Genomic DNA, 26661 nt, shown 5'->3' on the forward strand with positions numbered 1-26661 from the left:
AGGGAGAGGGAATAAAAAATCACAGCGAGAGGGAATAAAATATCAAAGGGAGAAGGGAATAAAAAGTCAAAGGGAGAAGGGAATAAAATGTCACAGGGAGAGGGAATGAAATGTCAAAGGGGGAGGGAATGAAATGTCACAGGGAGAGGGAATGAAATGTCACAGGGAGAAGGGAATAGAATGTCACAGGGAGAAGGGAATAAAATGTCTCAGGGAGAAGGGAATAAACTGTCACAGGGAGACGGAATAAAATGTCACAGGGAGAAGGGAATAAAATGTCACAGGGCGAGAGAATAAAATGTCACAGGGAGAAGGAATAAAATGTCACAGGGAAAAGGGAATAGAATGTCACAGGGAGAAGGGAATAGAATGTCACAGGGAGAAGGGAATAAAATGTCACAGGGAGAAGGGAATAAAATGTTACAGGAAGAGGGAATAAAATGTCACAGGGAGAAGGGAATAAAATGTCACAGGGCGAGAGAATAAAATGTCACAGGGAGAAGGAATAAAATGTCACAGGGAAAAGGGAATAAAATGTCAAAGGGAGAAGGGAATAAAATGTCACAGGGAGAGGGAATGAAATGTCACAGGTGGAAGGAAATAAAATGTCACAGGGAGAAGTGAATAAAATGTCACAGGGAGAATGAAATAAAATATTACAGGGAGATGGAATAAAATTTCACAGGGAGAGGGAATAAAAAGTCACCTGGAGAAGGAAATAAAATGTCACAGGGAGAAGGGAATAAAATGTCACATGGTGAGGGAATAAAATGTCACAGGGAGAAGGGAATGAAATGTCACAGGGAGAAGGGAATAACATGTCACAGGGTGAAGGAATAAAATGTCACAGGGAGAAGGGAATAAAAGGTCTCAGGAAGAAGGGAAAAAATGTCACAGTGAGAAGGAAAGAAAATGTCACAGGCAGAAGGGAATAAAATGTCACTAGGAGAAGGGAATAAAATGTCACAGGGAGAAGGGAATTAAATATCACAGGGAGAGGGAATCAAATGTCACAGGGAGAAGGAATGAAATGTCACATGGAGAAGGGAATAAAATGTCACAGGGAGAAGGAATAAAATGTCACAGGGAGAGGGAATAAAATGTCAGAGGGAGAAGGTAATAAAATGTCACAGGGAGCGGGAATAAAATGTCAGAGGGAGAAGGAAATAAAATGTCACAGGGAGAAGGGAAAAAATGTCAAAGTGAGAAAGGAATAAAATGTCACAGGGAGAAGGAATAAAATGTCACAGGGAGAGGGAATAAAATGTCACAGGGAGATAGAATAAAATGTCACAGGGAGAAGGATTAAAATGTCATAGGGAGAAGGGAATAAAATGTCAGAGGGAGAAGGAAATAAAATATCACAGGGAGAAGGGAATAAAATGTCACAGGGAGAGGGAATAAAATGTTACAGGGAGATGGAAAAAAATTTCGCAGGGAGAGGGAATAAAAAATCACAGGGAGAGGGAATAAAATGTCACCGGGAGAAGGGAATAAAATGTCACAGGGAATAGGAATAAAATGTCACAGGGAGAGGGAATAAAATGTCAGAGGGAGAAGGGATTAAAATGTCAGAGGGAGAAGGGAATTAAATGAAACAGGGAGAAGGGAATAAAATGTCACATGGAGAGGGAATAAAAAGTCACAGGGAGAAGGGAAAGAAATGTCACAGGGGGAGGGAATGTAATGTCACAGGGAGAGGGAATAAAAAGTCACAGGGAGAAGGGAATAAAATGTCACAGGGTGAAGGAATAAAATGTCACATGGAGAGGGAATTAATGTCACAGGGAGAAGGGATTTAAATGTCAGAGGGAGAAGGGAATAAAATGTCACAGGGAGAAGGGAATAAAATGTCACATGGAGAGGGAATAAAAAGTCACAGGGAGAAGGAAATAAAATGTCACAGGGAGAAGGGAATAAAATGTCACATGGAGAGGGAATAAAACGTCACAGGGAGAAGGGAATGAATTGTCACAGGGAGAAGGGAATAAAAGGTCGCAGGCAGAAGGGAAAAAATGTCACAGTGAGAAGGAAATAAAATGTCACAGGGAGAAGGGAATAAAATGTCACTGGGAGAAGGGAATAAAATGTCACTGGGAGCAGGGAATTAAATATCACAGGGAGAGGGAATCAAATGCCACAGGGTGAAGGGAAGGAAATGTCACTGGGAGAAGGGAATAAAATGTCACAGAGAGAAGGAATAAAATGTCACATGGAGAAGGGAATAAAATGTCACAGGGTGAAGGAATAAAATGTCACAGGGAGAGGGAATAAAATGTCACAGGGTGAAGGAATAAAATTTCACAGGGGGAGGGAATAAAATTTCACAGGGAGAAGGGAATAAAATGTCACAGGGAGAAGGAAATAAAATATCACAGCGATAAGGAATAAAATTTCACAGGGAGAGGGAATAAAAAATTACAGCGAGAGGGAATAAAATGTCAAAGGGAGAAGGGAATAAAAAGTCACAGGAAGAGGGAATAATATTTAACAGCGAGAGGGAATAAAATGTCACGGGGATAGAGAATGAAATGTCAAAGGGGGAGGGAATGAAATGTCACAGGGAGAGGGAATGAAATGTCACAGGGTGAAGGAATAAAATGTCACAGGGAGAGGGAATAAAATGTCACAGGGTGAAGGAATAAAATTTCACAGAGAGAGGGAATAAAATTTCACAGGGAGAGGGGAATAAAATGTCACAGGGAGAAGGAAATAAAATATCACAGCGATAAGGAATAAAATTTCACAGGGAGAGGGAATAAAAAATCACAGGGAGAGGGAATAAAATGTCACATGGAGAAGGGAATAAAAAGTCACAGGAAGAGGGAATAAAATTTCACAGGGAGAGGGAATAAATTGTCACGGGGAGAAGGAATAAAATGTCACAGGGAAAAGGGAATAAAATGTCACAGGAAGAGGGAATAAAACATCACAGGGAGAGGGAATGAAATGTCACAGTGAGAAGGGAATAAAATGTCACTAGGAGAAGGGAATAAAATGTCAAAGGAAGTGGGAATAAAATGTCACAGGGAGAAGGAAATAAAATATCACAGGGAGAGGGAATAAAAAATCACAGCGAGAGGGAATAAAATATCAAAGGGAGAAGGGAATAAAAAGTCACAGGAAGAGGGAATAATATTTAACAGCGAGAGGGAATAAAATGTCACGGGGATAGAGAATGAAATGTCAAAGGGTGAGGGAATGAAATGTCACAGGGAGAGGGAATGAAATGTCACAGGGAGAAGGGAATAGAATGTCACAGGGAGAAGGGAATAAAATGTCTCAGGGAGAAGGGAATAAACTGTCACAGGGAGACGGAATAAAATGTCACAGGGAGAGGGAATAAAATGTCACAGGGAGAAGGGAATAAAATGTTACAGGAAGAGGGAATAAAATGTCACAGGGAGAAGGGAATAAAATGTCACAGGGCGAGAGAATAAAATGTCACAGGGAGAAGGAATAAAATGTCACAGGGAAAAGGGAATAAAATGTCAAAGGGAGAAGGGAATAAAATGTCACAGGGAGAGGGAATGAAATGTCACAGGTGGAAGGAAATAAAATGTCACAGGGAGAAGTGAATAAAATGTCACAGGGAGAATGAAATAAAATATTACAGGGAGATGGAATAAAATTTCACAGGGAGAGGGAATAAAAAGTCACCGGGAGAAGGAAATAAAATGTCACAGGGAGAAGGGAATAAAATGTCACATGGTGAGGGAATAAAATGTCACAGGGAGAAGGGAATGAAATGTCACAGGGAGAAGGGAATAACATGTCACAGGGTGAAGGAATAAAATGTCACAGGGAGAAGGGAATAAAAGGTCTCAGGAAGAAGGGAAAAAATGTCACAGTGAGAAGGAAAGAAAATGTCACAGGCAGAAGGGAATAAAATGTCACTAGGAGAAGGGAATAAAATGTCACAGGGAGAAGGGAATTAAATATCACAGGGAGAGGGAATCAAATGTCACAGGGAGAAGGAATGAAATGTCACATGGAGAAGGGAATAAAATGTCACAGGGAGAAGGAATAAAATGTCACAGGGAGAGGGAATAAAATGTCAGAGGGAGAAGGTAATAAAATGTCACAGGGAGCGGGAATAAAATGTCAGAGGGAGAAGGAAATAAAATGTCACAGGGAGAAGGGAAAAAATGTCAAAGTGAGAAAGGAATAAAATGTCACAGGGAGAAGGAATAAAATGTCACAGGGAGAGGGAATAAAATGTCACAGGGAGATAGAATAAAATGTCACAGGGAGAAGGATTAAAATGTCATAGGGAGAAGGGAATAAAATGTCAGAGGGAGAAGGAAATAAAATATCACAGGGAGAAGGGAATAAAATGTCACAGGGAGAGGGAATAAAATGTTACAGGGAGATGGAAAAAAATTTCGCAGGGAGAGGGAATAAAAAATCACAGGGAGAGGGAATAAAATGTCACCGGGAGAAGGGAATAAAATGTCACAGGGAATAGGAATAAAATGTCACAGGGAGAGGGAATAAAATGTCAGAGGGAGAAGGGATTAAAATGTCAGAGGGAGAAGGGAATTAAATGAAACAGGGAGAAGGGAATAAAATGTCACATGGAGAGGGAATAAAAAGTCACAGGGAGAAGGGAAAGAAATGTCACAGGGGGAGGGAATGTAATGTCACAGGGAGAGGGAATAAAAAGTCACAGGGAGAAGGGAATAAAATGTCACAGGGTGAAGGAATAAAATGTCACATGGAGAGGGAATTAATGTCACAGGGAGAAGGGATTTAAATGTCAGAGGGAGAAGGGAATAAAATGTCACAGGGAGAAGGGAATAAAAAGTCACAGGGAGAAGGAAATAAAATGTCACAGGGAGAAGGGAATAAAATGTCACATGGAGAGGGAATAAAACGTCACAGGGAGAAGGGAATGAATTGTCACAGGGAGAAGGGAATAAAAGGTCGCAGGCAGAAGGGAAAAAATGTCACAGTGAGAAGGAAATAAAATGTCACAGGGAGAAGGGAATAAAATGTCACTGGGAGAAGGGAATAAAATGTCACTGGGAGAAGGGAATTAAATATCACAGGGAGAGGGAATCAAATGCCACAGGGTGAAGGGAAGGAAATGTCACTGGGAGAAGGGAATAAAATGTCACAGAGAGAAGGAATAAAATGTCACATGGAGAAGGGAATAAAATGTCACAGGGTGAAGGAATAAAATGTCACAGGGAGAGGGAATAAAATGTCACAGGGTGAAGGAATAAAATTTCACAGGGGGAGGGAATAAAATTTCACAGGGAGAAGGGAATAAAATGTCACAGGGAGAAGGAAATAAAATATCACAGGGATAAGGAATAAAATTTCACAGGGAGAGGGAATAAAAAATCACAGGGAGAGGGAATAAAATGTCACAGGGAGAAGGGAATAAAAAGTCACAGGAAGAGGGAATAAAATTTCACAGGGAGAGGGAATAAATTGTCACGGGGAGAAGGAATAAAATGTCACAGGGAAAAGGGAATAAAATGTCACAGGAAGAGGGAATAAAACGTCACAGGGAGAGGGAATGAAATGTCACAGTGAGAAGGGAATAAAATGTCACTAGGAGAAGGGAATAAAATGTCAAAGGGAGTGGGAATAAAATGTCACAGGGAGAAGGAAATAAAATATCACAGGGAGAGGGAATAAAAAATTACAGCGAGAGGGAATAAAATGTCAAAGGGAGAAGGGAATAAAAAGTCACAGGAAGAGGGTATAATATTTAACAGCGAGAGGGAATAAAATGTCACGGGGATAGAGAATGAAATGTCAAAGGGGGAGGGAATGAAATGTCACAGGGAGAGGGAATGAAATGTCACAGGGAGAAGGGAATAGAATGTCACAGGGAGAAGGGAATAAAATGTCACAGGGAGAAGGGAATAAACTGTCACAGGGAGACGGAATAAAATGTAACAGGGAGAGGGAATTAAATGTCACAGGGAGAAGGGAAAAAAATGTCACAGGGAGAGGGAATAAAATGTCACAGGGAGAAGGGAATAAAATGTCACAGGAAGAGGGAATAAAATGTCACAGGGAGAAGGGAATAAAATGTCACAGGGCGAGAGAATAAAATGTCACAGGGAGAGGGAATAAAATGTCACAGGGAGAAGGGAATAAAATGTTACAGGAAGAGGGAATAAAATGTCACAGGGAGAAGGGAATAAAATGTCACAGGGCGAGAGAATAAAATGTCACAGGGAGAGGGAATAAAATGTCACAGGGAGATGGAAAAAAATTTCGCAGTGAGAGGGAATAAAAAATCACAGGGAGAGGGAATAAAATGTCACCGGGAGAAGGGAATAAAATGTCACAGGGAGAAGGGAATAAAATGTCACAGGAAGAGGGAATAAAATGTCACAGTGAGAGGGAATGAAATGTCACACGGAGAAGGGAAGAAAATGACAGAGGGAGAAGGGAATAAAATGATACAGGGAGAAGGGAATAAAATGTCACAAGGAGAGGGAATGAAATGTCACAGGGTTAGGGAATGAAATGTCACAGGGAAAGGGAATGAAATGCCACAGGGGGAGGGAATGAAATGTCACAGGGAGAAGGGAAAGAAATGTCACAGGGAGAGGGAATAAAAAGTCACAGGGAGAAGGGAATAAAATGTCACAGGGAATAGGAATAAAATGTCACAGGAAGATGGAATAAAATGTCACAGTGAGAAGGGATTAAAATGTCAGAGGGAGAAGGGAATAAAATGTCACAGGGAGAAGGGAATAAAATGTCACATTGAGAGGGAATAAAAAGTCACAGGGAGAAGGAAATAAAATGTCACAGGGAGAAGGGAATAAAATGTCACATGGTGAGGGAATAAAATGTCACAGGGAGAAGGGAATGAAATGTCACAGGGAGAGGGAATAACATGTCACAGGGAGAAGGAATAAAATGTCACAGGGAGAAGGGAATAAAAAGTCACAGGAAGAGGGAATAAAATTTCACAGGGAGAGGGAATAAATTGTCACGGGGAGAAGGAATAAAATGTCACAGGGAAAAGGGAATAAAATGTCACAGGAAGAGGGAATAAAACGTCACAGGGAGAGGGAATGAAATGTCACAGTGAGAAGGGAATAAAATGTCACTAGGAGAAGGGAATAAAATGTCAAATGGAGTGGGAATAAAATGTCACAGGGAGAAGGAAATAAAATATCACAGGGAGAGGGAATAAAAAATTACAGCGAGAGGGAATAAAATGTCAAAGGGAGAAGGGAATAAAAAGTCACAGGAAGAGGGTATAATATTTAACAGCGAGAGGGAATAAAATGTCACGGGGATAGAGAATGAAATGTCAAAGGGGGAGGGAATGAAATGTCACAGGGAGAGGGAATGAAATGTCACAGGGAGAAGGGAATAGAATGTCACAGGGAGAAGGGAATAAAATGTCACAGGGAGAAGGGAATAAACTGTCACAGGGAGACGGAATAAAATGTAACAGGGAGAGGGAATAAAATGTCACAGGGAGAAGGGAAAAAAATGTCACAGGGAGAGGGAATAAAATGTCACAGGGAGAAGGGAATAAAATGTTACAGGAAGAGGGAATAAAATGTCACAGGGAGAAGGGAATAAAATGTCACAGGGCGAGAGAATAAAATGTCACAGGGAGAGGGAATAAAATGTCACAGGGAGATGGAAAAAAATTTCGCAGTGAGAGGGAATAAAAAATCACAGGGAGAGGGAATAAAATGTCACCGGGAGAAGGGAATAAAATGTCACAGGGAGAAGGGAATAAAATGTCACAGGAAGAGGGAATAAAATGTCACAGTGAGAGGGAATGAAATGTCACACGGAGAAGGGAAGAAAATGACAGAGGGAGAAGGGAATAAAATGATACAGGGAGAAGGGAATAAAATGTCACAAGGAGAGGGAATGAAATGTCACAGGGTTAGGGAATGAAATGTCACAGGGAAAGGGAATGAAATGCCACAGGGGGAGGGAATGAAATGTCACAGGGAGAAGGGAAAGAAATGTCACAGGGAGAGGGAATAAAAAGTCACAGGGAGAAGGGAATAAAATGTCACAGGGAATAGGAATAAAATGTCACAGGAAGATGGAATAAAATGTCACAGTGAGAAGGGATTAAAATGTCAGAGGGAGAAGGGAATAAAATGTCACAGGGAGAAGGGAATAAAATGTCACATTGAGAGGGAATAAAAAGTCACAGGGAGAAGGAAATAAAATGTCACAGGGAGAAGGGAATAAAATGTCACATGGTGAGGGAATAAAATGTCACAGGGAGAAGGGAATGAAATGTCACAGGGAGAAGGGAATAACATGTCACAGGGAGAAGGAATAAAATGTCACAGGGAGAAGGGAATAAAAGGTCTCAGGAAGAAGGGAAAAAATGTCACAGTGAGAAGGAAATAAAATGTCACAGGCAGAAGGGAATAAAATGTCACTGGGAGAAGGGAATAAAATGTCACAGGGAGAAGGGAATTAAATATCACAGGGAGAGGGAATCAAATGTCACTGGGAGAAGGAATGAAATGTCACATGGAGAAGGGAATAAAATGTCACAGGGAGAAGGGAATAAAATGTCACAGGGAGAAGGAAATAAAATATCACAGGGTAAAGGAATAAAATTTCACAGGGAGAGGGAATAAAAAATCAAAGGGAGTGGGAATAAAATGTCACAGGGAGATGGGAATAAAAAGTCACAGGAAGAGGGAATAAAATTTCACAGGGAGAGGGAATAAAAAATCACAGGGAGAGGCAAATAAAATGTCACAGGGAGAAGGGAATAAAAAGTCACAGGAAGAGGGAATGAAATGTCACAGGGTTAGAGAATGAAATGTCACAGGGAGAAGGGAATAAAATGTCACATGAAGAGGGAATAAAAAGTCACAGGAAGAGGGAATGAAATGTCACAGGGAGAAGGGAAAGAAATGTCACAGGGGGAGGGAATGTAATGTCACAGGGAGAGGGAATAAAAAGTCACAGGGAGAAGGGAATAAAATGTCACAGGGTGAAGGAATAAAATGTCACATGGAGAGGGAATTAATGTCACAGGGAGAAGGGATTAAAATGTCAGAGGGAGAAGGGAATAAAATGTCACAGGGAGAAGGGAATAAAATGTCACATGGAGAGGGAATAAAAAGTCACAGGGAGAAGGAAATAAAATGTCACAGGGAGAAGGGAATAAAATGTCACATGGAGAGGGAATAAAATGTCACAGGGAGAAGGGAATGAATTGTCACAGGGAGAAGCGAATAAAAGGTCGCAGGGAGAAGGGAATAAAATGTCACTGGGAGAAGGGAATAAAATGTCACAGGGTGAAGGAATAAAATGTCACAGGGAGAGGGAATAAAATGTCACAGGGTGAAGGGAAGGAAATGTCACTGGGAGAAGGGAATAAAATGTCACAGAGAGAAGGAATAAAATGTCACATGGAGAAGGGAATAAAATGTCACAGGGTGAAGGAATAAAATGTCACAGGGAGAGGGAATAAAATGTCACAGGGTGAAGGAATAAAATTTCACAGGGGGAGGGAATAAAATTTCACAGGGAGAAGGGAATAAAATGTCACAGGGAGAAGGAAATAAAATATCACAGGGATAAGGAATAAAATTTCACAGGGAGAGGGAATAAAAAATCACAGGGAGAGGGAATAAAACGTCACAGGGAGAAGGGAATAAAAAGTCACAGGAAGAGGGAATAAAATTTCACAGGGAGAGGGAATAAATTGTCACGGGGAGAAGGAATAAAATGTCACAGGGAAAAGGGAATAAAATGTCACAGGAAGAGGGAATAAAACGTCACAGGGAGAGGGAATGAAATGTCACAGTGAGAAGGGAATAAAATGTCACTAGGAGAAGGGAATAAAATGTCAAAGGGAGTGGGAATAAAATGTCACAGGGATAAGGAAATAAAATATCACAGGGAGAGGGAATAAAAAATTACAGCGAGAGGGAATAAAATGTCAAAGGGAGAAGGGAATAAAAAGTCACTGGAAGAGGGAATAATATTTAACAGCGAGAGGGAATAAAATGTCACGGGGATAGAGAATGAAATGTCAAAGGGGGAGGGAATGAAATGTCACAGGGAGAGGGAATGGAATGTCACAGGGAGAAGGGAATAGAATGTCACAGGGAGAAGGGAATAAAATGTCACAGGGAGAAGGGAATAAACTGTCACAGGGAGACGGAATAAAATGTAAAAGGGAGAGGGAATAAAATGTCACAGGGAGAAGGGAAAAAAATGTCACAGGGAGAGGGAATAAAATGTCACAGGGAGAAGGGAATAAAATGTTACAGGAAGAGGGAATAAAATGTCACAGGGAGAAGGGAATAAAATGTCACAGGGCGAGAAAATAAAATGTCACAGGGAGAAGGGAATGAAATGTCACAGAGAGTGGGAAAAAAATGTGATAGGGAGAAGGGAATAAAATGTTACAGGAAGAGGGAATAAAATGTCACAGGGAGAAGGAATAAAATGTCACAGGGAGAAGGGAATAAAAGGTCTCAGGAAGAGGGAATAAAATGTCACAGTGAGAGGGAATGAAATGTCAAACGGAGAAGGGAAGAAAATGACAGAGGGAGAAGGGAATAAAATGATACAGGGAGAAGGGAATAAAATGTCACAAGGAGAGGGAATGAAATGTCACAGGGTTAGGGAATGAAATGTCACAGGGAAAGGGAATGAAATGCCACAGGGGGAGGGAATGAAATTTCACAGGGAGAAGGGAAAGAAATGTCACAGGGAGAGGGAATAAAAAGTCACAGGGAAGAGGGAATAAAATGTCACAGGGAATAGGAATAAAATGTCACAGGAAGAGGGAATAAAATGTGACAGGGAGAAGGGATTAAAATGTCAGAGGGAGAAGGGAATAAAATGTCACAGGGAGAAGGGAATAAAATGTCACATTGAGAGGGAATAAAAAGTCACAGGGAGAAGGAAATAAAATGTCACAGGGAGAAGGGAATAAAATGTCACATGGTGAGGGAATAAAACGTCACAGGGAGAAGGGAATGAAATGTCACAGGGAGAAGGGAATAACATGTCACAGGGAGAAGGAATAAAATGTCACAGGGAGAAGGGAATAAAAGGTCTCAGGAAGAAGGGAAAAAATGTCACAGTGAGAAGGAAATAAAATGTCACAGGCAGAAGGGAATAAAATGTCACTGGGAGAAGGGAATAAAATGTCACAGGGAGAAGGGAATTAAATATCACAGGGAGAGGGAATCAAATGTCACTGGGAGAAGGAATGAAATGTCACATGGAGAAGGGAATAAAATGTCACAGGGAGAAGGGAATAAAATGTCACAGGGAGAAGGAAATAAAATATCACAGGGTAAAGGAATAAAATTTCACAGGGAGAGGGAATAAAAAATCAAAGGGAGTGGGAATAAAATGTCACAGGGAGATGGGAATAAAAAGTCACAGGAAGAGGGAATAAAATTTCACAGGGAGAGGGAATAAAAAATCACAGGGAGAGGGAATAAAATGTCACAGGGAGAAGGGAATAAAAAGTCACAGGAAGAGGGAATGAAATGTCACAGGGTTAGAGAATGAAATGTCACAGGGAAAGGGAATGAAATGTCACAGGGGGAGGGAATGAAATGTCACAGGGAGAAGGGAAAGAAATGTCACAGCGGAGGGAATGTAATGTCACAGGGAGAGGGAATAAAAAGTCACAGGGAGAAGGGAATAAAATGACACAGGGTGAAGGAATGAAATGTCACAGGGAGAGGGAATTAATGTCACAGGGAGAAGTGATTAAAATGTCAGAGGGAGAAGGGAATAAAATGTCACAGGGAGAAGGGAATAAAATGTCACATGGAGAGGGAATAAAAAGTCACAGGGAGAAGGAAATAAAATGTCACAGGGAGAAGGGAATAAAATGTCACATGGAGAGGGAATAAAATGTCACAGGGAGAAGGGAATGAAATGTCACAGGGAGAAGGGAATAAAATGTCACTGGGAGAAGAGAGTAAAATGTCACAGGGAGAAGGGAATTAATTATCACAGGGAGAGGGAATCAAATGTCACAGGGTGAAGGGAAGAAAATGTCACAGGGAGAAGTGAATAAAATGTCACAGAGAGAAGGAATAAAATTTCACAGGGAGAAGGAAATAAAATATCACAGGGAAAAGGAATAAAATTTCACAGGGAGAAGGGAATAAAAAGTCACAGGAAGAGGGAATAAAATTTCACAGGGAGAGGGAATAAATTGTCACGGGGAGAAGGAATAAAATGTCACAGGGAAAAGGGAATGAAATGTCAAAGGGGGAGGGAATGAAATGTCACAGGGAGAGGGAATGAAAAGTCACAGGGAGAAGGGAATAAAATGTCACAGGGAGAAGGAATAAAATGTCACAGGGAGAGGGAATAAAATGTCAGAGGGAGAAGGGAATAAAATGTCACAGGGAGCGGGAATAAAATGTCAGAGGGAGAAGGAAATAAAATGTCACAGGGAGAAGGGAATAAAATGTCACAGGGAGAGGGAATAAAATGTCACAGGGAGAGGGAATAAAATGTCACAGGGAGAAGGAAATAAAATGTCACAGGGAGAAGCGAATAAAATGTCACAGGAAGGAGGGAATAAAATGTCACTGGGAGAAGGGAAAAAATGTCAAAGTGAGAAAGGAATAAAATGTCACAGGGAGAAGGAATAAAATGTCACAGGGAGAGGGAATAAAATGTCACAGGGAGATAGAATAAAATGTCACAGGGAGAAGGAATAAAATGTCATAGGGAGAAGGGAATAAAATGTCAGAGGGAGAAGGAAATAAAATATCACAGGGAGAAGGGAATAAAATGTCACAGGGAGAGGGAATAAAAAATCACTGTGAGAGGGAATAAAATGTCACCCAGAGAAGGGAATAAAATGTCACAGGAAGAGGGAATAAAGTGTCACAGTGAGAGGGAATGAAATGTCACACGGAGAAGGGAAGAAAATGACAGAGGGAGAAGGGAATAAAATGACTCAGGGAGAAGGGAATAAAATGTCACAAGGAGAGGGAATGAAATGTCACATGGAATAGGAATAAAATGTCACAGGGAGAAGGGATTAAAATGTCACAGGGAGAAGGGAATAAAATGTCACAGGGAGAAGGGATTAAAATGTCACTGGGAGAAGGGAATAAAATGTCACAGGGAGAAGGGAATAAAATGTCACATGGAGAGGGAATAAAAAGTCACCGGGAGAAGGAAATAAAATGTCACAGGGAGAAGGGAATAAAATGTCACATGGTGAGGGAATAAAATGTCACAGGGAGAAGGGAATGAAATGTCACAGGGAGAAGGGAATAACATGTCACAGGGTGAAGGAATAAAATGTCACAGGGAGAAGGGAATAAAAGGTCTCAGGAAGAAGGGAAAAAATGTCACAGTGAGAAGGAAAGAAAATGTCACAGGCAGAAGGGAATAAAATGTCACTAGGAGAAGGGAATAAAATGTCACAGGGAGAAGGGAATTAAATATCACAGGGAGAGGGAATCAAATGTCACAGGGAGAAGGAATGAAATGTCACATGGAGAAGGGAATAAAATGTCACAGGGAGAAGGAATAAAATGTCACAGGGAGAGGGAATAAAATGTCAGAGGGAGAAGGTAATAAAATGTCACAGGGAGCGGGAATAAAATGTCAGAGGGAGAAGGAAATAAAATGTCACAGGGAGAAGGGAAAAAATGTCAAAGTGAGAAAGGAATAAAATGTCACAGGGAGAAGGAATAAAATGTCACAGGGAGAGGGAATAAAATGTCACAGGGAGATAGAATAAAATGTCACAGGGAGAAGGATTAAAATGTCATAGGGAGAAGGGAATAAAATGTCAGAGGGAGAAGGAAATAAAATATCACAGGGAGAAGGGAATAAAATGTCACAGGGAGAGGGAATAAAATGTTACAGGGAGATGGAAAAAAATTTCGCAGGGAGAGGGAATAAAAAATCACAGGGAGAGGGAATAAAATGTCACCGGGAGAAGGGAATAAAATGTCACAGGGAATAGGAATAAAATGTCACAGGGAGAGGGAATAAAATGTCAGAGGGAGAAGGGATTAAAATGTCAGAGGGAGAAGGGAATTAAATGAAACAGGGAGAAGGGAATAAAATGTCACATGGAGAGGGAATAAAATGTCACAGGGAGAAGGGAAAGAAATGTCACAGGGGGAGGGAATGTAATGTCACAGGGAGAGGGAATAAAAAGTCACAGGGAGAAGGGAATAAAATGTCACAGGGTGAAGGAATAAAATGTCACATGGAGAGGGAATTAATGTCACAGGGAGAAGGGATTAAAATGTCAGAGGGAGAAGGGAATAAAATGTCACAGGGAGAAGGGAATAAAATATCACATGGAGAGGGAATAAAAAGTCACAGGGAGAAGGAAATAAAATGTCACAGGGAGAAGGGAATAAAATGTCACATGGAGAGGGGAATAAAAGGTCTCAGGCAGAAGGGAAAAAATGTCACAGTGAGAAGGAAATAAAATGTCACAGGGAGAAGGGAATAAAATGTCACTGGGAGAAGGGAATAAAATGTCACAGGGAGAAGGGAATGAATTGTCACAGGGAGAAGGGAATAAAAGGTCGCAGGCAGAAGGGAAAAAATGTCACAGTGAGAAGGAAATAAAATGTCACAGGGAGAAGGGAATAAAATGTCACTGGGAGAAGGGAATAAAATGTCACTGGGAGAAGGGAATTAAATATCACAGGGAGAGGGAATCAAATGCCACAGGGTGAAGGGAAGGAAATGTCACTGGGAGAAGGGAATAAAATGTCACAGAGAGAAGGAATAAAATGTCACATGGAGAAGGGAATAAAATGTCACAGGGTGAAGGAATAAAATGTCACAGGGAGAGGGAATAAAATGTCACAGGGTGAAGGAATAAAATTTCACAGGGGGAGGGAATAAAATTTCACAGGGAGAAGGGAATAAAATGTCACAGGGAGAAGGAAATAAAATATCACAGGGATAAGGAATAAAATTTCACAGGGAGAGGGAATAAAAAATCACAGGGAGAGGGAATAAAATGTCACAGGGAGAAGGGAAAAAAAAGTCACAGGAAGAGGGAATAAAATTTCACAGGGAGAGGGAATAAATTGTCACGGGGAGAAGGAATAAAATGTCACAGGGAAAAGGGAATAAAATGTCACAGGAAGAGGGAATAAAACGTCACAGGGAGAGGGAATGAAATGTCACAGTGAGAAGGGAATAAAATGTCACTAGGAGAAGGGAATAAAATGTCAAAGGGAATGGGAATAAAATGTCACAGGGAGAAGGAAATAAAATATCACAGGGAGAGGGAATAAAAAATTACAGCGAGAGGGAATAAAATGTCAAAGGGAGAAGGGAATAAAAAGTCACAGGAAGAGGGAATAATATTTAACAGCGAGAGGGAATAAAATGTCACGGGGATAGAGAATGAAATGTCAAAGGGGGAGGGAATGAAATGTCACAGGGAGAGGGAATGAAATGTCACAGGGAGAAGGGAATAGAATGTCACAGGGAGAAGGGAATAAAATGTCACAGGGAGAAGGGAATAAACTGTCACAGGGAGACGGAATAAAATGTAACAGGGAGAGGGAATAAAATGTCACAGGGAGAAGGGAAAAAAATGTCACAGGGAGAGGGAATAAAATGTCACAGGGAGAAGGGAATAAAATGTTACAGGAAGAGGGAATAAAATGTCACAGGGAGAAGGGAATAAAATGTCACAGGGCGAGAGAATAAAATGTCACAGGGAGAGGGAATAAAATGTCACAGGGAGATGGAAAAAAATTTCGCAGTGAGAGGGAATAAAAAATCACAGGGAGAGGGAATAAAATGTCACCGGGAGAAGGGAATAAAATGTCACAGGGAGAAGGGAATAAAATGTCACAGGAAGAGGGAATAAAATGTCACAGTGAGAGGGAATGAAATGTCACACGGAGAAGGGAAGAAAATGACAGAGGGAGAAGGGAATAAAATGATACAGGGAGAAGGGAATAAAATGTCACAAGGAGAGGGAATGAAATGTCACAGGGTTAGGGAATGAAATGTCACAGGGAAAGGGAATGAAATGCCACAGGGGGAGGGAATGAAATGTCACAGGGAGAAGGGAAAGAAATGTCACAGGGAGAGGGAATAAAAAGTCACAGGGAGAAGGGAATAAAATGTCACAGGGAATAGGAATAAAATGTCACAGGAAGATGGAATAAAATGTCACAGTGAGAAGGGATTAAAATGTCAGAGGGAGAAGGGAATAAAATGTCACAGGGAGAAGGGAATAAAATGTCACATTGAGAGGGAATAAAAAGTCACAGGGAGAAGGAAATAAAATGTCACAGGGAGAAGGGAATAAAATGTCACATGGTGAGGGAATAAAATGTCACAGGGAGAAGGGAATGAAATGTCACAGGGAGAAGGGAATAAAAGGTCTCAGGAAGAAGGGAAAAAATGTCACAGTGAGAAGGAAATAAAATGTCACAGGCAGAAGGGAATAAAATGTCACTGGGAGAAGGGAATAAAATGACACAGGGAGAAGGGAATTAAATATCACAGGGAGAGGGAATCAAATGTCACTGGGAGAAGGGAATAAAATGTCACAGGGAGAAGGAAATAAAATATCACAGGGTAAAGGAATAAAATTTCACAGGGAGAGGGAATAAAAAATCAAAGGGAGTGGGAATAAAATGTCACAGGGAGATGGGAATAAAAAGTCACAGGAAGAGGGAATAAAATTTCACAGGGAGAGGGAATAAAAAATCACAGGGAGAGGCAAATAAAATGTCACAGGGAGAAGGGAATAAAAAGTCACAGGAAGAGGGAATGAAATGTCACAGGGTTAGAGAATGAAATGTCACAGGGAGAAGGGAATAAAATGTCACATGAAGAGGGAATAAAAAGTCACAGGAAGAGGGAATGAAATGTCACAGGGAGAGGGAATAAAAAGTCACAGGGAGAAGGGAATAAAATGTCACAGGGTGAAGGAATAAAATGTCACATGGAGAGGGAATTAATGTCACAGGGAGAAGGGATTAAAATGTCAGAGGGAGAAGGGAATAAAATGTCACAGGGAGAAGGGAATAAAATGTCACATGGAGAGGGAATAAAAAGTCACAGGGAGAAGGAAATAAAATGTCACAGGGAGAAGGGAATAAAATGTCACATGGAGAGGGAATAAAATGTCACAGGGAGAAGGGAATGAATTGTCACAGGGAGAAGGGAATAAAAGGTCGCAGGGAGAAGGGAATAAAATGTCACTGGGAGAAGGGAATAAAATGTCACTGGGAGAAGGGAATTAAATATCACAGGGAGAGGGAATCAAATGTCACAGGGTGAAGGGAAGGAAATGTCACTGGGAGAAGGGAATAAAATGTCACAGAGAGAAGGAATAAAATGTCACATGGAGAAGGGAATAAAATGTCACAGGGTGAAGGAATAAAATGTCACAGGGAGAGGGAATAAAATGTCACAGGGTGAAGGAATAAAATTTCACAGGGGGAGGGAATAAAATTTCACAGGGAGAAGGGAATAAAATGTCACAGGGAGAAGGAAATAAAATATCACAGGGATAAGGAATAAAATTTCACAGGGAGAGGGAATAAAAAATCACAGGGAGAGGGAATAAAACGTCACAGGGAGAAGGGAATAAAAAGTCACAGGAAGAGGGAATAAAATTTCACAGGGAGAGGGAATAAATTGTCACGGGGAGAAGGAATAAAATGTCACAGGGAAAAGGGAATAAAATGTCACAGGAAGAGGGAATAAAACGTCACAGGGAGAGGGAATGAAATGTCACAGTGAGAAGGGAATAAAATGTCACTAGGAGAAGGGAATAAAATGTCAAAGGGAGTGGGAATAAAATGTCACAGGGAGAAGGAAATAAAATATCACAGGGAGAGGGAATAAAAAATTACAGCGAGAGGGAATAAAATGTCAAAGGGAGAAGGGAATAAAAAGTCACTGGAAGAGGGAATAATATTTAACAGCGAGAGGGAATAAAATGTCACGGGGATAGAGAATGAAATGTCAAAGGGGGAGGGAATGAAATGTCACAGGGAGAGGGAATGGAATGTCACAGGGAGAAGGGAATAGAATGTCACAGGGAGAAGGGAATAAAATGTCACAGGGAGAAGGGAATAAACTGTCACAGGGAGACGGAATAAAATGTAAAAGGGAGAGGGAATAAAATGTCACAGGGAGAAGGGAAAAAAATGTCACAGGGAGAGGGAATAAAATGTCACAGGGAGAAGGGAATAAAATGTTACAGGAAGAGGGAATAAAATGTCACAGGGAGAAGGGAATAAAATGTCACAGGGCGAGAAAATAAAATGTCACAGGGAGAAGGGAATGAAATGTCACAGAGAGTGGGAATAAAATGTGATAGGGAGAAGGGAATAAAATGTTACAGGAAGAGGGAATAAAATGTCACAGGGAGAAGGAATAAAATGTCACAGGGAGAAGGGAATAAAAGGTCTCAGGAAGAAGGGAAAAAATGTAACAGTGAGAAGGAAATAAAATGTCACAGGCAGAAGGGAATAAAATGTCACAGGGAGAATGGAATAAAATGTCACAGGAAGAGGGAATAAAATGTCACAGTGAGAGGGAATGAAATGTCACACGGAGAAGGGAAGAAAATGACAGAGGGAGAAGGGAATAAAATGATACAGGGAGAAGGGAATAAAATGTCACAAGGAGAGGGAATGAAATGTCACAGGGTTAGGGAATGAAATGTCACAGGGAAAGGGAATGAAATGCCACAGGGGGAGGGAATGAAATTTCACAGGGAGAAGGGAAAGAAATGTCACAGGGAGAGGGAATAAAAAGTCACAGGGAAGAGGGAATAAAATGTCACAGGGAATAGGAATAAAATGTCACAGGAAGAGGGAATAAAATGTGACAGGGAGAAGGGATTAAAATGTCAGAGGGAGAAGGGAATAAAATGTCACATTGAGAGGGAATAAAAAGTCACAGGGAGAAGGAAATAAAATGTCACAGGGAGAAGGGAATAAAATGTCACATGGTGAGGGAATAAAACGTCACAGGGAGAAGGGAATGAAATGTCACAGGGAGAAGGGAATAACATGTCACAGGGAGAAGGAATAAAATGTCACAGGGAGAAGGGAATAAAAGGTCTCAGGAAGAAGGGAAAAAATGTCACAGTGAGAAGGAAATAAAATGTCACAGGCAGAAGGGAATAAAATGTCACTGGGAGAAGGGAATAAAATGTCACAGGGAGAAGGGAATTAAATATCACAGGGAGAGGGAATCAAATGTCACTGGGAGAAGGAATGAAATGTCACATGGAGAAGGGAATAAAATGTCACAGGGAGAAGGGAATAAAATGTCACAGGGAGAAGGAAATAAAATATCACAGGGTAAAGGAATAAAATTTCACAGGGAGAGGGAATAAAAAATCAAAGGGAGTGGGAATAAAATGTCACAGGGAGATGGGAATAAAAAGTCACAGGAAGAGGGAATAAAATTTCACAGGGAGAGGGAATAAAAAATCACAGGGAGAGGGAATAAAATGTCACAGGGAGAAGGGAATAAAAAGTCACAGGAAGAGGGAATGAAATGTCACAGGGTTAGAGAATGAAATGTCACAGGGAAAGGGAATGAAATGTCACAGGGGGAGGGAATGAAATGTCACAGGGAGAAGGGAAAGAAATGTCACAGCGGAGGGAATGTAATGTCACAGGGAGAGGGAATAAAAAGTCACAGGGAGAAGGGAATAAAATGACACAGGGTGAAGGAATGAAATGTCACAGGGAGAGGGAATTAATGTCACAGGGAGAAGTGATTAAAATGTCAGAGGGAGAAGGGAATAAAATGTCACAGGGAGAAGGGAATAAAATGTCACATGGAGAGGGAATAAAAAGTCACAGGGAGAAGGAAATAAAATGTCACAGGGAGAAGGGAATAAAATGTCACATGGAGAGGGAATAAAATGTCACAGGGAGAAGGGAATGAAATGTCACAGGGAGAGGGAATAAAATGTCACATGGAGAGGGAATAAAAAGTCACAGGGAGAAGGAAATAAAATGTCACAGGGAGAAGGGAATAAAATGTCACATGGAGAGGGAATAAAATGTCACAGGGAGAAGGGAATTAATTATCACAGGGAGAGGGAATCAAATGTCACAGGGTGAAGGGAAGAAAATGTCACAGGGAGAAGTGAATAAATTGTCACAGAGAGAAGGAATAAAATTTCACAGGGAGAAGGAAATAAAATATCACAGGGAAAAGGAATAAAATTTCACAGGGAGAAGGGAATAAAAAGTCACAGGAAGAGGGAATAAAATTTCACAGGGAGAGGGAATAAATTGTCACGGGGAGAAGGAATAAAATGTCACAGGGAAAAGGGAATGAAATGTCAAAGGGGGAGGGAATGAAATGTCACAGGGAGAGGGAATGAAAAGTCACAGGGAGAAGGGAATAAAATGTCACAGGGAGAAGGAATAAAATGTCACAGGGAGAGGGAATAAAATGTCAGAGGGAGAAGGGAATAAAATGTCACAGGGAGCGGGAATAAAATGTCAGAGGGAGAAGGAAATAAAATGTCACAGGGAGAAGGGAATAAAATGTCACAGGGAGAGGGAATAAAATTTCACAGGGAGAGGGAATAAAATGTCACAGGGAGAAGGAAATAAAATGTCACAGGGAGAAGCGAATAAAATGTCACAGGGAGAGGGAATAAAATGTCACAGGGAGAGGGAATAAAATGTCACAGGGAGATAGAATAAAATGTCACAGGGAGAAGGAATAAAATGTCACAGGGAGAGGGAATAAAATGTCACAGGGAGATAGAATAAAATGTCACAGGGAGAAGGAATAAAATGTCATAGGGAGAAAGGAATAAAATGTCACAGGGAGAAGGAATAAAATGTCACAGGGAGAGGGAATAAAATGTCACAGGGAGATAGAATAAAATGTCACAGGGAGAAGGAATAAAATGTCATAGGGAGAAGGGAATAAAATGTCAGAGGGAGAAGGAAATAAAATATCACAGGGAGAAGGGAATAAAATGTCACAGGGAGAGGGAATAAAATGTCACAGGGAGATGGAAAAAAATTTCGCAGGGAGAGGGAATAAAAAATCACTGTGAGAGGGAATAAAATGTCACCCAGAGAAGGGAATAAAATGTCACAGGGAGAAGGGTATAAAATGTCACAGGAAGAGGGAATAAAGTGTCACAGTGAGAGGGAATGAAATGTCACACGGAGAAGGGAAGAAAATGACAGAGGGAGAAGGGAATAAAATGACTCAGGGAGAAGGGAATAAAATGTCACAAGGAGAGGGAATGAAATGTCACATGGAATAGGAATAAAATGTCACAGGGAGAGGGAATAAAATGTCACATGGAGAAGGGATTAAAATGTCACAGGGAGAAGGGAATAAAATGTCACAGGGAGAAGGGATTAAAATGTCACAGGGAGAAGGGAATAAAATGTCACAGGGAGAAGGGAATAAAATGTCACATGGAGAGGGAATAAAAAGTCACCGGGAGAAGGAAATAAAATGTCACAGGGAGAAGGGAATAAAATGTCACATGGTGAGGGAATAAAATGTCACAGGGAGAAGGGAATGAAATGTCACAGGGAGAAGGGAATAACATGTCACAGGGTGAAGGAATAAAATGTCACAGGGAGAAGGGAATAAAAGGTCTCAGGAAGAAGGGAAAAAATGTCACAGTGAGAAGGAAAGAAAATGTCACAGGCAGAAGGGAATAAAATGTCACTAGGAGAAGGGAATAAAATGTCACAGGGAGAAGGGAATTAAATATCACAGGGAGAGGGAATCAAATGTCACAGGGAGAAGGAATGAAATGTCACATGGAGAAGGGAATAAAATGTCACAGGGAGAAGGGAATAAAATGTCACAGGGAGAAGGAAATAAAATATCACAGGGAAAAGGAATAAAATTTCACAGGGAGAGGGAATAAAAAATCAAAGGGAGTGGGAATAAAATGTCACAGGGTGAAGGAATAAAATGTCACAGGGAGAGGGAATAAAATGTCAGAGGGAGAAGGTAATAAAATGTCACAGGGAGCGGGAATAAAATGTCAGAGGGAGAAGGAAATAAAATGTCACAGGGAGAAGGGAAAAAATGTCAAAGTGAGAAAGGAATAAAATGTCACAGGGAGAAGGAATAAAATGTCACAGGGAGAGGGAATAAAATGTCACCGGGAGAAGGGAATAAAATGTCACAGGGAATAGGAATAAAATGTCACAGGGAGAGGGAATAAAATGTCAGAGGGAGAAGGGATTAAAATGTCAGAGGGAGAAGGGAATTAAATGAAACAGGGAGAAGGGAATAAAATGTCACATGGAGAGGGAATAAAAAGTCACAGGAAGAGGGAATGAAATGTCACAGGGTTAGAGAATGAAATGTCACAGGGAAAGGGAATGAAATGTCACAGGGGGAGGGAATGAAATGTCACAGGGAGAAGGGAAAGAAATGTCACAGGGGGAGGGAATGTAATGTCACAGGGAGAGGGAATAAAAAGTCACAGGGTGAAGGAATAAAATGTCACATGGAGAGGGAATTAATGTCACAGGGAGAAGGGATTAAAATGTCAGAGGGAGAAGGGAATAAAATGTCACAGGGAGAAGGGAATAAAATGTCACATGGAGAGGGAATAAAAAGTCACAGGGAGAAGGAAATAAAATGTCACAGGGAGAAGGGAATAAAATGTCACATGGAGAGGGAATAAAATGTCACAGGGAGAAGGGAATGAATTGTCACAGGGAGAAGGGAATAAAAGATCTCAGGCAGAAGGGAAAAAATGTCACAGTGAGAAGGAAATAAAATGTCACAGGGAGAAGAGAATAAAATGTCACTGGGAGAAGGGAATAAAATGTCACAGGGAGAAGGGAATTAAATATCACAGGGAGAGGGAATCAAATGTCACAGGGTGAAGTGAAGGAAATGTCACAGGGAGAAGGGAATAAAATGTCACAGAGAGAAGGAATAAAATGTCACATGGAGAAGGGAATAAAATGTCACAGGGTGAAGGAATAAAATGTCACAGGGAGAGGGAATAAAATGTCACAGGGTGAAGGAATAAAATTTCACAGAGAGAGGGAATAAAATTTCACAGGGAGAGGGGAATAAAATGTCACAGGGAGAAGGAAATAAAATATCACAGCGATAAGGAATAAAATTTCACAGGGAGAGGGAATAAAAAATCACAGGGAGAGGGAATAAAATGTCACATGGAGAAGGGAATAAAAAGTCACAGGAAGAGGGAATAAAATTTCACAGGGAGAGGGAATAAATTGTCACGGGGAGAAGGAATAAAATGTCACAGGGAAAAGGGAATAAAATGTCACAGGAAGAGGGAATAAAACATCACAGGGAGAGGGAATGAAATGTCACAGTGAGAAGGGAATAAAATGTCACTAGGAGAAGGGAATAAAATGTCAAAGGAAGTGGGAATAAAATGTCACAGGGAGAAGGAAATAAAATATCACAGGGAGAGGGAATAAAAAATCACAGCGAGAGGGAATAAAATATCAAAGGGAGAAGGGAATAAAAAGTCACAGGAAGAGGGAATAATATTTAACAGCGAGAGGGAATAAAATGTCACGGGGATAGAGAATGAAATGTCAAAGGGGGAGGGAATGAAATGTCACAGGGAGAGGGAATGAAATGTCACAGGGAGAAGGGAATAGAATGTCACAGGGAGAAGGGAATAAAATGTCTCAGGGAGAAGGGAATAAACTGTCACAGGGAGACGGAATAAAATGTCACAGGGAGAGGGAATAAAATGTCACAGGGAGAAGGGAATAAAATGTTACAGGAAGAGGGAATAAAATGTCACAGGGAGAAGGGAATAAAATGTCACAGGGCGAGAGAATAAAATGTCAAAGGGAGAAGGAATAAAATGTCACAGGGAAAAGGGAATAAAATGTCAAAGGGAGAACGGAATAAAATGTCACAGGGAGAGGGAATGAAATGTCACAGGTGGAAGGAAATAAAATGTCACAGGGAGAAGTGAATAAAATGTCACAGGGAGAATGAAATAAAATATTACAGGGAGATGGAATAAAATTTCACAGGGAGAGGGAATAAAAAGTCACCGGGAGAAGGAAATAAAATGTCACAGGGAGAAGGGAATAAAATGTCACATGGTGAGGGAATAAAATGGTACAGGGAGAAGGGAATGAAATGTCACAGGGAGAAGGGAATAACATGTCACAGGGTGAAGGAATAAAATGTCACAGGGAGAAGGGAATAAAAGGTCTCAGGAAGAAGGGAAAAAATGTCACAGTGAGAAGGAAAGAAAATGTCACAGGCAGAAGGGAATAAAATGTCACTAGGAGAAGGGAATAAAATGTCACAGGGAGAAGGGAATTAAATATCACAGGGAGAGGGAATCAAATGTCACAGGGAGAAGGAATGAAATGTCACATGGAGAAGGGAATAAAATGTCACAGGGAGAAGGAATAAAATGTCACAGGGAGAGGGAATAAAATGTCAGAGGGAGAAGGTAATAAAATGTCACAGGGAGCGGGAATAAAATGTCAGAGGGAGAAGGAAATAAAATGTCACAGGGAGAAGGGAAAAAATTTCAAAGTGAGAAAGGAATAAAATGTCACAGGGAGAAGGAATAAAATGTCACAGGGAGAGGGAATAAAATGTCACAGGGAGATAGAATAAAATGTCACAGTGAGAAGGATTAAAATGTCATAGGGAGAAGGGAATAAAATGTCAGAGGGAGAAGGAAATAAAATATCACAGGGAGAAGGGAATAAAATGTCACAGGGAGAGGGAATAAAATGTTACAGGGAGATGGAAAAAAATTTCGCAGGGAGAGGGAATAAAAAATCACAGGGAGAGGGAATAAAATGTCACCGGGAGAAGGGAATAAAATGTCACAGGGAATAGGAATAAAATGTCACAGGGAGAGGGAATAAAATGTCAGAGGGAGAAGGGATTAAAATGTCAGAGGGAGAAGGGAATTAAATGAAACAGGGAGAAGGGAATAAAATGTCACATGGAGAGGGAATAAAAAGTCACAGGGAGAAGGGAAAGAAATGTCACAGGGGGAGGGAATGTAATGTCACAGGGAGAGGGAATAAAAAGTCACAGGGAGAAGGGAATAAAATGTCACAGGGTGAAGGAATAAAATGTCACATGGAGAGGGAATTAATGTCACAGGGAGAAGGGATTAAAATGTCAGAGGGAGAAGGGAATAAAATGTCACAGGGAGAAGGGAATAAAATGTCACATGGAGAGGGAATAAAAAGTCACAGGGAGAAGGAAATAAAATGTCACAGGGAGAAGGGAATAAAATGTCACATGGAGAGGGAATAAAATGTCACAGGGAGAAGGGAATGAATTGTCACAGGGAGAAGGGAATAAAAGGTCTCAGGCAGAAGGGAAAAAATGTCACAGTGAGAAGGAAATAAAATGTCACAGGGAGAAGGGAATAAAATGTCACTGGGAGAAGGGAATAAAATGTCACTGGGAGAAGGGAATTAAATATCACAGGGAGAGGGAATCAAATGCCACAGGGTGAAGGGAAGGAAATGTCACATGGAGAAGGGAATAAAATGTCACAGGGAGAAGGAAATAAAATATCACAGGGATAAGGAATAAAATTTCACAGGGAGAGGGAATAAAAAATCACAGGGAGAGGGAAAAAAATGTCACAGGGAGAAGGGAATAAAAAGTCACAGGAAGAGGGAATAAAATTTCACAGGGAGAGGGAATAAATTGTCACGGGGAGAAGGAATAAAATGTCACAGGGAAAAGGGAATAAAATGTCACAGGAAGAGGGAATAAAACGTCACAGGGAGAGGGAATGAAATGTCACAGTGAGAAGGGAATAAAATGTCACTAGGAGAAGGGAATAAAATGTCAAAGGGAGTGGGAATAAAATGTCACAGGGAGAAGGAAATAAAATATCACAGGGAGAGGGAATAAAAAATTACAGCGAGAGGGAATAAAATGTCAAAGGGAGAAGGGAATAAAAAGTCACAGGAAGAGGGAATAATATTTAACAGCGAGAGGGAATAAAATGTCACGGGGATAGAGAATGAAATGTCAAAGGGGGAGGGAATGAAATGTCACAGGGAGAGGGAATGAAATGTCACAGGGAGAAGGGAATAGAATGTCACAGGGAGAAGGGAATAAAATGTCACAGGGAGAAGGGAATAAACTGTCACAGGGAGACGGAATAAAATGTAACAGGGAGAGGGAATAAAATGTCACAGGGAGAAGGGAAAAAAATGTCACAGGGAGAGGGAATAAAATGTCACAGGGAGAAGGGAATAAAATGTTACAGGAAGAGGGAATAAAATGTCACAGGGAGAAGGGAATAAAATGTCACAGGGCGAGAGAATAAAATGTCACAGGGAGAGGGAATAAAATGTCACAGGGAGATGGAAAAAAATTTCGCAGTGAGAGGGAATAAAAAATCACAGGGAAAGGGAATAAAATGTCACCGGGAGAAGGGAATAAAATGTCACAGGGAGAAGGGAATAAAATGTCACAGGAAGAGGGAATAAAATGTCACAGTGAGAGGGAATGAAATGTCACACGGAGAAGGGAAGAAAATGACAGAGGGAGAAGGGAATAAAATGATACAGGGAGAAGGGAATAAAATGTCACAAGGAGAGGGAATGAAATGTCACAGGGTTAGGGAATGAAATGTCACAGGGAAAGGGAATGAAATGCCACAGGGGGAGGGAATGAAATGTCACAGGGAGAAGGGAAAGAAATGTCACAGGG

Source organism: Narcine bancroftii, chromosome 2 (genome assembly GCF_036971445.1).
Source record: "Narcine bancroftii isolate sNarBan1 chromosome 2, sNarBan1.hap1, whole genome shotgun sequence".
Taxonomy (NCBI): Eukaryota; Metazoa; Chordata; class Chondrichthyes; order Torpediniformes; family Narcinidae; genus Narcine; species Narcine bancroftii.